Genomic DNA, 14457 nt, shown 5'->3' on the forward strand with positions numbered 1-14457 from the left:
AGATCAGTAACGTGAAGCAGACGACTTATGACAACCGAAAAATTTAATTTCTTCGAAAATGCAATCCGAGAAAGTTTTATTGCGTTTCAAGATACCTCCAGCCAACATAAGGTCGAAGATAAATTCACTGCCGACAGAAAAAAGAAACGTGTTATCAATACGATTGTTTTAGACCAAAGTTTACAAATTACTTCATCACAATTCATGGCAATTCCCTGTATATATAACCATGCTGGAATGATAACTTACTATGTTATGAAGAAAAGGGTATACATTTGTATTTTTGATATAATTTTGATATATTTTCAACTACTTGATCGTTTTTATGTCAACGTTAAACATATTGTTTTAATAAATAATGAGATTGTTTCCAATATGTTTCATGTGGTTGAACGTTTTGAACAGCTGAATTCTCAGCTATCCACATTCTAAATGCAAATGTGTCTATGTATTTATATTGGTATATATATTTACTTTGTTTTTTTTCATTTTTTCTTGGTATTCACCCTTGTTGGACCTCAATTCAAGATTCGTTCAATGGCATCAGGCTCAACTATGTGGAAGTTGATATTCGAAATGAAAAGAACACTAAGTTGACTTCCACTGATTTATTTCCTCGGTAAGACATGTTTCGATCAATAGAGGTCATTATCAAATACCTTGATACATGTCTTACCGAGGAAATAAACCAGTGGAAGCCAACGAAGTCTTTTTGTCATAATTATTTTTCCTCTATTAATTAATTTGCCTCTACTGTAACATTTTTCAAAATATCTAAAGGAACCAGAATGGCCCTCGACGATAAATGAATGAATTTATCTGAAAATATCTACCCTCACAGCTAATCTGGGGAGAAATTTTCGTGTCGCTTTCGAAGGAAGCAATGAAAAATAATTACCAGTGAGGAGGAGGGTGGAAAGGTATGAAACTCCCGAAACATTAGCCGAACGGACGACCCTCTAGAACAAGATTAAAGGCCTCGAAGGGGGACGCGGAATGTAGCACACAGCAGCGGCGGCATAGGGGCGGGTGAGATCGGGTTCGGTTTGAGCGAAAGGGCGAAGATGGCAATGATGATGGCGGATGGAAAAAAGAGAATTTCTCCCCAAAAGTGCGGATGGGAGACACAAAGCAGGTTAGCGGGTAAGAAAAGATCCCAAAATGTCATCTCTCCGCCAAATCACTATTACTGCCATCTAATTTTTACGGCGATTCATGAGAGTTGACGAAAAAATAACTATCACCCGTTCACAGCTTTCACATTTTTTCTCAATTTCTGAAGGATGATACCCAAGGGGTCATTTGTGCCCCATTAACTTTTCTTTACCACCGGTGTATGAAATTCAATTATGAAATTTCCCCACCATACACCACCTCTTTTAAGTGCCTGTTACCTCCAACATAAGGTTTCCTTGTTTTTTTAAACCTACATCCGCAACGGGACTAAAAAAAGACCCCTACATCTCATCGCCGCCAAATCACTATTACTTCCATCTAATTTTTACGGCGATTAATGAGAGTTGACGACAAAATAACTATCACCTTTCACAGCATTACTGCAAAAAATTGGAAGAAGCCAAGAGAATTATAGAGGCACACGCGTAAACGATGACGATCAACGTTGATAATGATAAACGAAGATATCTTATTTTCCATAATTTATTAACCGAGTACTGGACGTGTTTCGATTGCTATACGACCATCCTTAGGAAACAATAGAAACTGTCTATTTCTAAAAATGCTTCTATTAGTACTTGAGGATGATTGTATAACAATCGAAAAACGCGCAGTACTCGGTTAATAAATTTTGGACAATACGATATCTTCGTTTGTCATTATCATTAGTTATGTTCCATGACATCTCTCCTAAGAAAGTTGACTCTATGATCAAGGACCACTAGTTACCTCGTGATCCACGGTTCGTGATTGAGACTGGACTATATTGCCTCGACGTAATTACGGGCGATTTCTCAACAACAGTTTTGCCCCTATACATAACACATCCTACTTTGTATCCCCCTGCTTTGTTTGAAGTTGAATTACCCATAAAATAGACCTTCATGATTCTCTGCGCGTTGCAATTCGTGGGTTGGTTTAATTGCTATGAGTAGATATCGTCTCAGACTGAGCGATTATTATTAAAGTATTCTACCGATTAAGGTAGGTTTCCATGGAGTACTTGAGAATAATTCTGGGATCCTCCCTCCCCATCAGCCACTTCCTTCTTCAATTCACAATAAGGCCTACTCCCTTTCATTCCATCTAAAACTCCTATTCTTTTCCTTCCTTTCCCTCCTTTATCCAACATTCTACCCTATAACACTGTTTTCAACATCCCCTCCCCGCTAAGTACTCGCTCCATCCATACCTTCTGTTTCCTCCGTATCTCATCTAAAAGCTACCTCTCCTCACCCACCTTTTTCAGCACTTCGTCGTTCCTCCTCCTCTCCGTTCACTTCATCTTCTCCATTCTTCGCTACACCCACATCTCGAATGCCTCGAGTCTTCTCTTATCCTCCTTCCTAAGTGTCCACGCTCCTGCACCGTAAAGCGCTACACTCCAGATCAGATCAGGTCTTCACTAGCCTTTAATTTAAATCCTTACATAGCGAACCTCTCAGAGGCTCCTTCTTTTTCATGAACGTCTCCTTTGCTAATGCATTTCTCTTCCTAATATCCTTACTACTGTATCCGTTTTCCTCCAACGTACTGCCAAAATAGTTGAACTGACAAGTGAATTTCACTAGAAACAAAGTTTGGGTATGGCGATTAAATTCAAGAGAATAACAGCAAACTGCCTGCTTCTAATGGAAACACCTCTTAAGTTCACCGGAAAACTCACCTCACCTTGACAGAGAACGAACTTTGGAGTGTCACGGACAAGTCAAGGCCATGGGCCTAATTCTATCAATGGTCCAGGGAAAAGTTGCCCACAATGGAAATTAGAAAAACCATTGATAACTTCACAATAATTTTCATTGTTACCATGGGCGTACCTAGCGGGGGCCAGGAGGGAGGAGGCGGGTGCCCCCCCTAGAAGCAAAAGTAAATTTAGTTCAAAATGAAAGGTTTGAAAAAAAATTTCTTTAAGTCTAAGAAAAGTGATTTTCTTGAAGTCTTAGTTTCCATAACCTTTTCTATATTAAAACGTGATCGACCTCTGCTTGCCCCCCCCCTCTAGTTTTGATCCTGGGTATGCCCTTGATTGGGACGTCCTCATTTTCGACAAATTGTGCCATCTCTGTACCTGATGACTCTCTCATATAAAGATGTAAAAATAAGCCATAAACAAGGTCGTCTTCATGAATATACCACATCGTTCTCTAAAATGTACTCGGATCTACATAGATAGGGGGTGCATCGGCATTTGAGCTGACTGTGGTACCTACTCCGGACGAATGAGGAACATCCTGGTTTAGGTATATCTTTCAGGTCACGGCTAATAATTTTTACTCCGCTGAATTTTCGCACTTGCGTTAGTGGCTTCTTGAACGTGTTCCGGCTTCGATATTTTGAGAGGTGGGTAATGTCGAGCAGAAGACAGCATTCTGTGAAATTTAGTAGGGTTCAGAGGAGAAATGAACAACGCAACGATAAAACCATTCCAGCTGTTAGCAGTGAAATCGAGTGCCCACCTTCTTGGGTAATTCGAGAGAAAGATACGGACCAAAAGGGAAAATTGAAAAACAGGAGAAATTTTTTTTAAAGGCGGCTAGGATCGGCGGGAAAGGTACCAGCTAATCGCCTTGGAAACGTGAACATTCGGCATGAGCCAATCAGCAAACAATGAGAAAGTTACGCTAATGAAAAATTCGTGAGTACTTTCGAATGGGGAGTCAAAAACGCTTCCAAGTCAATCATCTCCCATTCATGAGTCGTGCATAACCTTCAGAATACACTTGACCACCAAAGATGCCCTGATTTCGAGCAGTGGGCACGGATAAACATATTTGGGGCAAACGCCCGATAGGGATGGACAAGAACTTTCTCACGTCAAAAGCCAACAATAAGTCGAACTTAAGCGATATCGAACCGTTATATATTTTTTGCATACGTAAACACACGTCCTATTTCGAAATATGGTGACTTTCTAAAACAAAAAGATTCGATGGATGATACCGACATATCTCTAGAGATTTATAACGAAAATCATTTTGTGAGTCGATAAAAAATACTCCATCATAATGGATAGCTGGTAGACCTGAATGGATATCGCTTGAGGGTTAGACTACTTCAACGTCCGCAAACGCTACAAACGGAGGAGAAAAAGCTACGCCTTTGATAGCTAGATATCTCAAAAAATGATTTACTGCAAAGACTTATTCATAACTTCGATCTAAAATACATGAGCGATAGCAATGAGTATTTTCTATCACCTCCGAGATATTGTTGGATATGATAGCACTTGTGATCAAATTATTATAAAGGTTAATTCTAATTTTCTAATCACCATGAAAACTGATCATAGAAAAACCATTGAGTGAAAACAGCATAAAAAATGAAATAATAAATTTTAAATACTACTTCAATGCTCATATTTTAAATTATCCAATCCTTTCTTCACCATTCATATAAATATGTCAAGTTCTTGATGTCTCCATGTTTCTGGGTTTCACCGCGTGGATTTTCTTTGTGACGACAGTTTCTCTGGTATTCCAACCGGCGTCTTCTAGTGGATGTCGATTATCGACCAGAAGACGCCGGTTGGAATACCGGAGAAACCGTCGTCGCAAAGAAAATCCACGCGGTGAAACCCAGAAGCATGGAGACATCATCTAGACAACGCCGCGGAAAACTACGCATCATGTCAAGTTCTTTATAACTTTCAAAAATTCTCGAGAGAGATATCATTATTACCACATAAATTCACTATTTGCGACATCACTCAGTCCAATATGCAACATAAACACTTTACTACTAATCCACTTTCTTCGAAATACCTAAATATTTTCCATCCAATTGGAGTTCCACGAAGAATACTTTTATAGGCTAAATAACACGAGGGAACTATTTCCATAAAAAGTTTTGCTCGATAAGCGATTCATTAGAATCTTAAAATGAAGCATCCGTTGTAAAAATACCCAAGTTCAGGTGAAACATTTTGCACGTAAGATACAAAGACACACACCAATGCGAATTTAATCTAATTTTAGAAATTTCTGCCATCGCAAGTGACGGGAATAAAAACATAACGACGCCATAACTGAGTCAACAAATTTGATGAGAAGAGAGCTCCTGCGTTTTGAATAAAATATTTGGAAACAATGGGGGTTATTTATTTCGCACAAAACTCAAATATTCGACATTATTTCCTGCTAGGTAACCTTTTGTAAAGGATTGGTAGTCAGATAGGCATAATGCAGAAGAAGACCTGAAAACCTTCGAAGTTGGCATTTGAGCATAAAGCTCGACGAGATAGCGAATTATGCGAATTTATGAACGTATGTATGTAATTCTTGGATGAGCTTTAAAGAAATAAAGACAAAATGCAAAAAAATCAAAGCCCAAATTACGCGCTGATTAATTACAATCATTTTACGATTCAAATTAGTCGCAGCAAATAAAGAGATTTATCACATTCCACAGAAATATTTTTACAACATTGTCTATTGACTCCAAAATCCACTGTTTATACTTCTACAGAAATTTGGAGTATTACCCTGGAAACAGCTGTCCGTAAATATTGTCGTTGATAACACAAAATAAAGACACGAATCTTAAGACTGGTTATGAAAAAAATAATTGAAGCATGGTGTTCGAGTATATTCCGTGCTTGCATTTGAAACAATTCCAACCAATTCATTCTCTCAGTGATTCAACGCGAAGGTTTGTTTGAATAGGTGAGGGCAAAGCTCACCCCAGAATAAGCCACGGTCATGTAATATCACACATTCAGGACTCAGGTTTCTCACGTACGTGGGCGGTCCCTTGCACTACGCAACCACTGTCCACATTCCATTTTAACAACGTTTTATTTCCAGTAACACCAAAAAACCCAAAGCCAAAAATTATGACACCCAGCACAAACTTCATCCATTATTCAACCAATATGGTGAAACACACTTCTTCAAACACATGCTTCCATGGAAATGTCATTACGTTTATAGTTTCTTGGGAAATCAAGCACAGATCCAGCACACTACTTCGCCTAAATCAAGCAGTTTTCACCCGCCTCCATTGTCTCATAGTGAACGAACTCGAGGCTAACACTTCAGTGATGCTTGCGTACACTCAGGCTGAGAACTAGATCAAGACAATAAGGAAACAGTTCGATCGAAAGGCCTTCGACGGAATATTTTTCGTGGATTCCCTTCGAAAAAGCCTACTTATTACGACAATGGGATCGATGGAAAACAATGGAGAACTGCGACCACGCCATTGATAGGGGACCATTACACCTCACCTGCAGCTTTGCTGCTTCGCCGACAATGGGCGAAAGGAAAATGGCCTCCGTTCGATCCATTCCACGCCGACATTCTTCAAAAAATCTGCGAACAGTTGGGAAATGCGAGAGCTATGAATCCAAAGAAAAGGAGTCCTTCCGCAATCTAGGAAAACGAACAATGTAACGGCCACACGATGAGAGGAAGCGTTGCGAAATAGAGGCTACCGAACAGTCATTGATGGAATGCATTGCCTTTGTGATGTCTTTGACGCATTTTCGACAACACGTGCAACTGTATAATGCGACATGAAAACACGATGTACGTCACAGATTAAGTTTACAAAGGCCATCACTAGAAGAGCGTCGATTCATTTCGTGAGAAAGCCATTAGGGGAAATGATATTCACGAATGTTTCAGGGGAAGAGACCAGAAGCACAACTTCTAATCTTTGAACATTACTCATAAAAACCTTTGTATGAATACAAACGAACGATAATAAACATTAAGGTTTCATAATGGGTTAGTTTCTCCAAGCCTTCTCCTAAAGTTTATTAATTACCGTTAATCATAATGTATTATAAAATTAAAATGTTATTTAGTTTTTTATCAGACGAAAAAGGAATGCAAACTTAAAGAATAGCTCAACATACTTTCAATTCCACTCAAAACTTTCTTTAACAGATTGTTATTACTGATATTTACTTCAATGAGGAATTCAGCGCTTCAAGCCGTATGTTGGTTAGGGCAGGTGAAGGTAGAGCTCACCCCGGACGAAGCAACAAACATGAACCCGAGAGTCAATCACTGAAATCCATACCCACGTAACTTCCAACCTCCCTCAATAAATTACTTACCTTCTTATTTATGGAAAATTTTCACCATCAACTAAGTTGATCATGCTCTTCCTTGAGGAAACTGATTAAGTCTTTAACTTGACTTTTGTTACAGCTACTCAATTAAAGGGAGAAGGAAATACGGCAGCAGAAATGGTTGTTGTGGAGCTTTGAATTGCGGTTCTCGTCCCGAAAAAAAGAAAACATCGGTGTCAGAGACGCCACGAGAACATGGGTCGGGAAGAGTTTCGGCGAATTGGAGAGGAAAATTTTGAAGGTCGGAGAGAACCGCTGCCGCCACACTGAGGTGAAAAAACGCAAAAAATAAAACATTCAGGAGGTCAGAGTCCTTTGATATGGAGAGATGGCGTGGAGGAGAGAGGAAGAGAGGGAGGAGAATGATAGGTATGAGAAGGGGTTGTTTTCGTTAGCAACGGGAGGAAAATTCACCTCTCATCCAAGTTCTACCAAAACAGTTTAGGGTCATCCAAATTAAAAATTACACAAATGAACAGATGAGGCCCTATCCCATCTTAAGGCCTGGTTACACGATACATTAACATGCACGGTTTAATGTCTAAATGTATGAACGCGAGAATGAACGCCAAAATGCACCGTGTAACCACCCAACTTGTGCCAATGCTTGCACAGAAAATAGAACCTATTCTAGTTTGGTTCTATTCTAATTCATTCAATCGCACATGTTCCGTTCCGGTCCATAAAAATCATTCACGCAAAAGTACATTAACTTGTACGTGTTAATTTACCGTGTAACCAGGCCTTTAATGGAGGCTGGTTTCTATTGCCACTTCGGTCACTTTTTAATCGGTTTACAGAAATATCCACAGCGCGGCGATGAATCTTTGTGATTCACTTTTTTCCAATATTTTGTAGCACTGTTTTTCCGATTGCGAGGAATAGCATTGAATAGTTGTGAATTTGATAACTAAGATCAAATAGGCATAATTCTAAAATTCGTTTGACACCCGTCTCCCCGTGAAACTTGGATCGCTTTGACCTTTCAGTGACGCGAGTGTTGAAAATCCATTTAAAGTGCGCGGTTGGTGAAAACACATCTAGCGGCCAACTTGAGAATCCTCTTTTGGTAAATTCGTGTTATTACACCCACGATAAAATAAAAAAAAAACATCGCTAAAAAGGACACAGTAATACAGGCTGCGGCGGACGAAAGTAGACTGCAAAAATAAGAGGGAAGCTACTGGATAATGAAATTAACCTTCCACGGCTAGAAATGCTTTTTTACACGTGGAGAATAGTTAAAAAAAAAAGAAATTGTGTATCAAATAAACTACGATACTATTATCATTGAAAATTATTTTTTTTAATTTACGGCAATCGAAACATAGTTGATAACGAGCCAGTTATTAATAATAGCAATTTTAGTTAAATATTGAAATGGCGAAAAAAACGAATGCATTCATTTTTCCTCTTCTGTAGGTAACAACCGTTTTATTACATCAAGCCATACTCGCTTCTATTTCCTTAAAGTGGTATGCGTAATAGCATCCCCATATGTCCGGTACTGTCGAAATAATTCGGAATGAAATTCACGAACAGTTTTAGTAGGGCAGCTCCCCCTATTAAGCCGCGCTCGAAAGCGCCCATAGCAAACACTCACATGTTTGAGAACTTCAAAAGACTCGGCTAGCTTTTCTCGTTTGGGAGAAGAGAGAAAAACGCCGTCTATAAAAGCGGAAGCTTACAAAGAAGAAGAGCAGTGGAGTGGAGATGGCTCGGTCCATCCAGCGCACGGCCGACGGCGAGAAAATCTCTCCATGAAGTCACCCGACGTATCCCACCCGTCGTCGCGACGGGGTCGACCCGTTCGCCATGCTCTTGGCAAGTTCACCACCCTTCCCTTCCAGACCTCTCATCTCACAAGCGAACCCCGCATCGCATCCTTCAAACGCGCACGCACACCCAACCCACTGCAAAACGAGTGCTGTGTATGAATACCAACCAAGACTACTCCCATGGGGACTGCATAGAGGAGGCCCAATTCCAACCCATAGAAAGGTTGATTTCTGCTGCCACTTCGGTCGCATTTTAATTAGTTTTCAACATGTCCGCGGAGCGGTGATGAGCGCAATGCGATCCACTTTTTTCCCCAATATTTCGCATTACGATGTTCGCAATTGCGAGTAATATAATTGAAATGTTATGAATTTGATAAATAACATTATCACGAATGTAATTTCGGTTAAGTAATACCTCTAATCAGTAGCGTAACTACGAATATGCCTTGTGGGAGAAGGAAATGGCCTGGGGTAGCGAAATCTGGTAAAATTTTTGAAAAATGACGTGCATGGAAATATCCTTTGCATCATTTTGGCTCAAAAATTGAACTTTAAGCAGATTCAGTTATAATACCTCAAAACTAGACAATATTTTTAAATAATTATTTTATTTCTCTGAGGCTTTGGGGGGATCTATCCCCTCATCCCCCCACCCATAGTTACGCCACTGCCTCTATTATTATACATTATTTCTCCGCGAAAATCGATCATTTTGTCAGCGACGCGAGTGGCGACTTTTGTAAACCCATTTATATGCGCGGTGGGTGACAACACATTTATATAGGCCGACTTGAGGATCCTCCATCGTAATATTCGTGACGACTCCTCTGGAAAAACCAAAATGCACCCACTGCATCTCCTCCCTCAGAGAGCATTCTGGGATCCAAGAGAAGGCATTTTCAGCAGTTGCCGCAAGAAGCGCGCTCATTTCAATTTTTTTCAAGGCTACAAGGCAAGGAACAGCGGCGAAAAAAATTTACGCAAAGCTCATTGGCGTCTGAAAGCGGCCAGCTCAGGAACTACTTGAGGACGTCCGTCATCCAAAATTTCATCCTCGTAATGCTCTCATTCAACCGGGTATTGCAAAAACTATATTCTCATTATAGAGGGAATATTAATCACACCTGTCACATTATGACCCACGTCTCACCTAGAATGGAGTCTCACTCGGCGGGACATCTGTGAAAACAGCCGACGTATTGAGAATTGCAACTCCTTAGGACACAGTCGTTCCTGTGTAGTGGATTCAGAATCATGCAACAAACCGGAGGTTCCTTCAATCAAGCCTCACTCAGTGACGGATAATTTAACGCTGTGAACACACTGAGGGCATTTTTCTGATCATTAATCTTCGCAAAACCTAGCACGAGGCCCAGAGGATGTTGCATAGTTATAGAATTCTTACGCACTCATTTTTTACCGCTGACAATTGAAAGTCAATTAGTGGTTCCAGGAATGAAATATCTTTAGGTTTGTATTTTATACTCGAAATTTTCATAAATTTTTAGTATTCTCTGGAGCTTACAATGAGAAGACCAAACTTAACCCTGAGATTGGATTCTACATAAGCGCAAAAAAATGACACAAAAGACAATGAAACAAAAACACGTTCCATTTAGGTCATGGCTGAAGGTCTCCACATTTATTGCACAGGAGAAATTATTAAGCACTTTGTAAAATTATCGCTCACAATAATTTTTGCATTAAACACATATTTTAACCTCAATGAGATCCTTCACATCAAAAATCAATCTATAATATCCTGCCGGGTAGGCACACCTCTTGACACGATGAAAGATAAAACTTAAAATATCCTATATGATCATGAAATGGGTATTTCCATGAAAACGTCAAATTTTTCTCAGAAATTAAAATTAGGCTGGAAATATTTTATCTTGATAAATCAAAAGCAAAATGATTTTTTAAAATCAGTATTTGAAAAAATTATTCAGAGCCTTATTAAAAGTTTTCAAATTGTACTTCGATTCACAGAGTTTTCAAGATGTTTGAAATCATTACACTTAAGAGGTTGGTCTGGCAGTAATTCCGTCACACGTTAATTATGGGCATAATTAGAAGGTATTTCGATAATTAATTGTTTCCGTACATGAACATTACCTTCATAAGTGTGCTTTGTTCATGCACAGAAGTTTTGCAATTTTTTTGTATTTTACAATCTAATCGAAATATCCTGTTGCATAGGTTTCTCTAAAGGTAATTCCGTCACCAATGGAATTGCCCATATACAAGTTCCAAGTTCCCACTTCTTTGGGTACTATCCTTTCCGAACAACGCCGGGTTGCCTGCTCGTGACATATAAAGGGATTTATCAAGACAAAAAAAAGTAATGCGGAATTTCTCACTAGTCTATTTTTAGACTTTTTCAATAACCGAAAATCGAAGGAATTACTATTGTAATAAATACATTACTTACAATTCTTCAGACACGCAGATGGCCGGATGAATCCTACTAACTCCTCGTTACTTCACCATCATGTACCATCGCGGTCGACCTGGAAGCAGAAGAAAAAAAATGTTTGAACAATTCTCAGAAGATATGACTAAGTTAAAATGCCGAAGGAAAAAATTAAATAAATACGAAATGACTTAATTTTACTAGTTACTAACGTTCGTAGTTGATTTCTTTTGATGGACTCTCTAAAACGCTTGATGTAATTTTAATGTAAATATCTCGAGGTAACACGATGGACCCTTTTTTTATGATCCCACATAAACACAAAATTTCGACGATAAACAGAGTCCGCAAATTTGTGTCGTATCGACGATAAGTATTGCAAGATCAGGAAGAAAGTAGGTTATGTGAAATGGAAAACAAATGATGCACTTACATATTATAGCTTTTATATTATTCACTTCCATTAAAAGATTCAATTTCCAACAACAATCCGTCGAGCACGATATTCCCCGTGGCCAACAGCGAGCTCCGGACTGCGCCGCACATTCGAAAAATCGATCTTAATATCGGCGTTATAGGTGGTCGCAATTCTTCCTTAGATATCACACTCTACAGGCTTTGTCGTATATGTGGTGAAAAATATCTCGAGGTAACTCGGTGATACTTTTTTTATAATCCTACAAGAACACAAAATTTCGACGAAAAACAGGGTCCACCATTTTGTATCGTATCGGCCACAAATATTACAACTAAGTGCTGAAACTTAGCAAAAACAAACCTTTTAATAATACTGTAAATTGTAAAATCTTGTTGCTATTGAACAACTAAAAATGGTGTGGAATTAGTTTTAACGTACAGTAAGTTTGAAAAAAGTTCAATGCGGGCAATTTTTGCGAAATTGTTCAACTTGTTGTAAAATTGTTCTCCCGAAAAAGTTGACTTAGTTTTGATCGTAGTTTAGCCAATCATGCAAAACAGGTGATCTCGTATTTTGCCATTTCAATCCTAGTTACACGCCATAAAGCAGAGAATCGCTAACCATCATCGTGAGATTCTGCATCCTCCCATCTCCTCCAGCACTATCCTCGAATAACTCTCTATGCGTAACACTTCCTCGTTCTTTTCCCCTCTATTGATCTCTACCCTCCACTAAACTCGCATCTCGAACGCTTCCAGTCCCAAAATTAACTGACTCATTTTTAACTGTGTGATATTCAATTTAAGTTTTCCTTGTTTGGGTGACTATTACTTATACCACTCATTAAAAAAATATAAAGAGAATCGGGATTCTATGAATATTCATTATCATCAGACGTAAATTATTATCTTGTCTTTGCAACCTTAGCTACGCAACGGAAGAAGATATGATTTTTGAAAGGGACGCCAAAATAGAGGAAAAGGATGCGTAAATGGCATTTACGAGTGTTGCCATGGGTATTAATTTTTTTAAACAATTCTAACTGCTCTCTAGAATATATTTCGCATTTTTTCCACTGTAAGCGACTTCAAAATACGCTGTTGGCGGAATATTCGTTTATGAGAGTGCTATCCTATTTATTAATTATTTTAAAATTACTACGTTACGTAATTAAGGTTACAATAATAAGATTAACAGATAATAATTTACGCTCGATGATGATCATTATTCATCGAATTAAGGGTCAGTTTATTTTTAAAAAATAAGTGGTGTAAACGATAGTTATCCAACCAAGAAACCTTCCAGAAAGCATCCAGTCTCTTCTCTTCCACAGTTCTGCTTGGGGATAAGATCATTCCGCGACAATCATTGTCGGAAAAATTCTATCACTTGATATTCACCCCACGTTTCCGGGTCTAAACCGCGTGTTCAGACTAGGGATGGAAACGGTTTCGCTACAACCGAACTGGAGTTCCACCACGAGTCTTGTCTGAGAAAGTTCTCTTGCAGAATGCATGAGAGACTGATGTCGCGTGAAGTCAACGTTCGCAGAGAATACCCGGAAAAATGGAAAAGATATCCACAAACCAACACCGCGGAAACTCGAGAACGAATTCCATTATTTCTCGCTCCATTCAGCGATTGCACGCTTTTGAAGTGGTCTCGTAAAATTTTATACGCCGGGACTTCCTTACTATATTGCATGGCTCGCAGCGTTGTCACGCAAAAGCAAAAGGATTACCAGGCGCAGTTACGGTTCTTCGTTCATCTCATCGCTATCAAATACGAGGGCTTCATTCTTGGTTGCTCCTTACGTAAAGTGACCCCGATTTTTCTCGTATAATGCGAAAACACAGATTTCTCTAATTTTGATGGTTAATTGAGGAGCAAAAAAAATTATGATGCAGAGGTGACTTCATTTTCGTAAGCCGTGAAATAATATCATTAGCGCGGTCTGTACTTAATAGTACCATCGCGGGGCCCTCTGGGCCTGATCGCGTGAAGTCAATGCCCCCCCCCCCCCCCAACCATTTCAAAATCCTGGCAACGCTACTGCGTAAAGAAAGTAATTATTGCAAACTCTTTCTACTAACCAGCCTTGAGGTATGAGAGAGCTGACTGAGAGAGACTAGGACGGAAGAGGGAGTCTGGGGAGTGTATCAAGTCGCCGCCGCCGCCACTCCCACCGCACCCTTGGGGCGAAAGCAGCACGGGTGCGTGATTTCGAGCGAGGCGCCCGTCACGTCTTCCTCCACACAACCCGACCCCCTTCACACAAACACGCTCTCATTCGCCATCTCCTTCTCTCGGGTGATGCCTCGAGGAGCTGCAACACAATGATACGACGATGCCCGCGAAAAACAGAAAACAGGTTGGTCACGTTCAAACTACACTCGGCCCTCGTCATCATCTAGCACGCACGCGCGAGTCCATTTACGCACACGAACATCAGGGCTCGGACGAGACGAACGGTTAAAATACCCCATCCAAGCACTACCTAAGTACCTACTTCGCATGCGCGAAAAAAACTAGTTCGTTCGAGCACATTTTTTTCAGCGGATGTTCGTCAACATTTTGAGGTCACCGC

The 14457-nt window shown here is 39.7% G+C and overlaps 1 protein-coding gene across 1 annotated transcript in view; it reads right to left on the minus strand.

The window, feature by feature from the left end:
* The window catches only part of LOC124159476, a 333447-nt gene that overhangs the window by 222756 nt on the left and 96234 nt on the right, over positions 1-14457 (minus strand). The window contains exon 2 of the mRNA XM_046535302.1: positions 11471-11549. The gene's annotated coding sequence lies outside the window, so the exon portion shown is untranslated. The remainder of the gene's footprint in view (positions 1-11470; positions 11550-14457) is intronic.

Source organism: Ischnura elegans, chromosome 5 (assembly GCF_921293095.1).
Source record: "Ischnura elegans chromosome 5, ioIscEleg1.1, whole genome shotgun sequence".
NCBI lineage: Eukaryota > Metazoa > Arthropoda > Insecta > Odonata > Coenagrionidae > Ischnura > Ischnura elegans.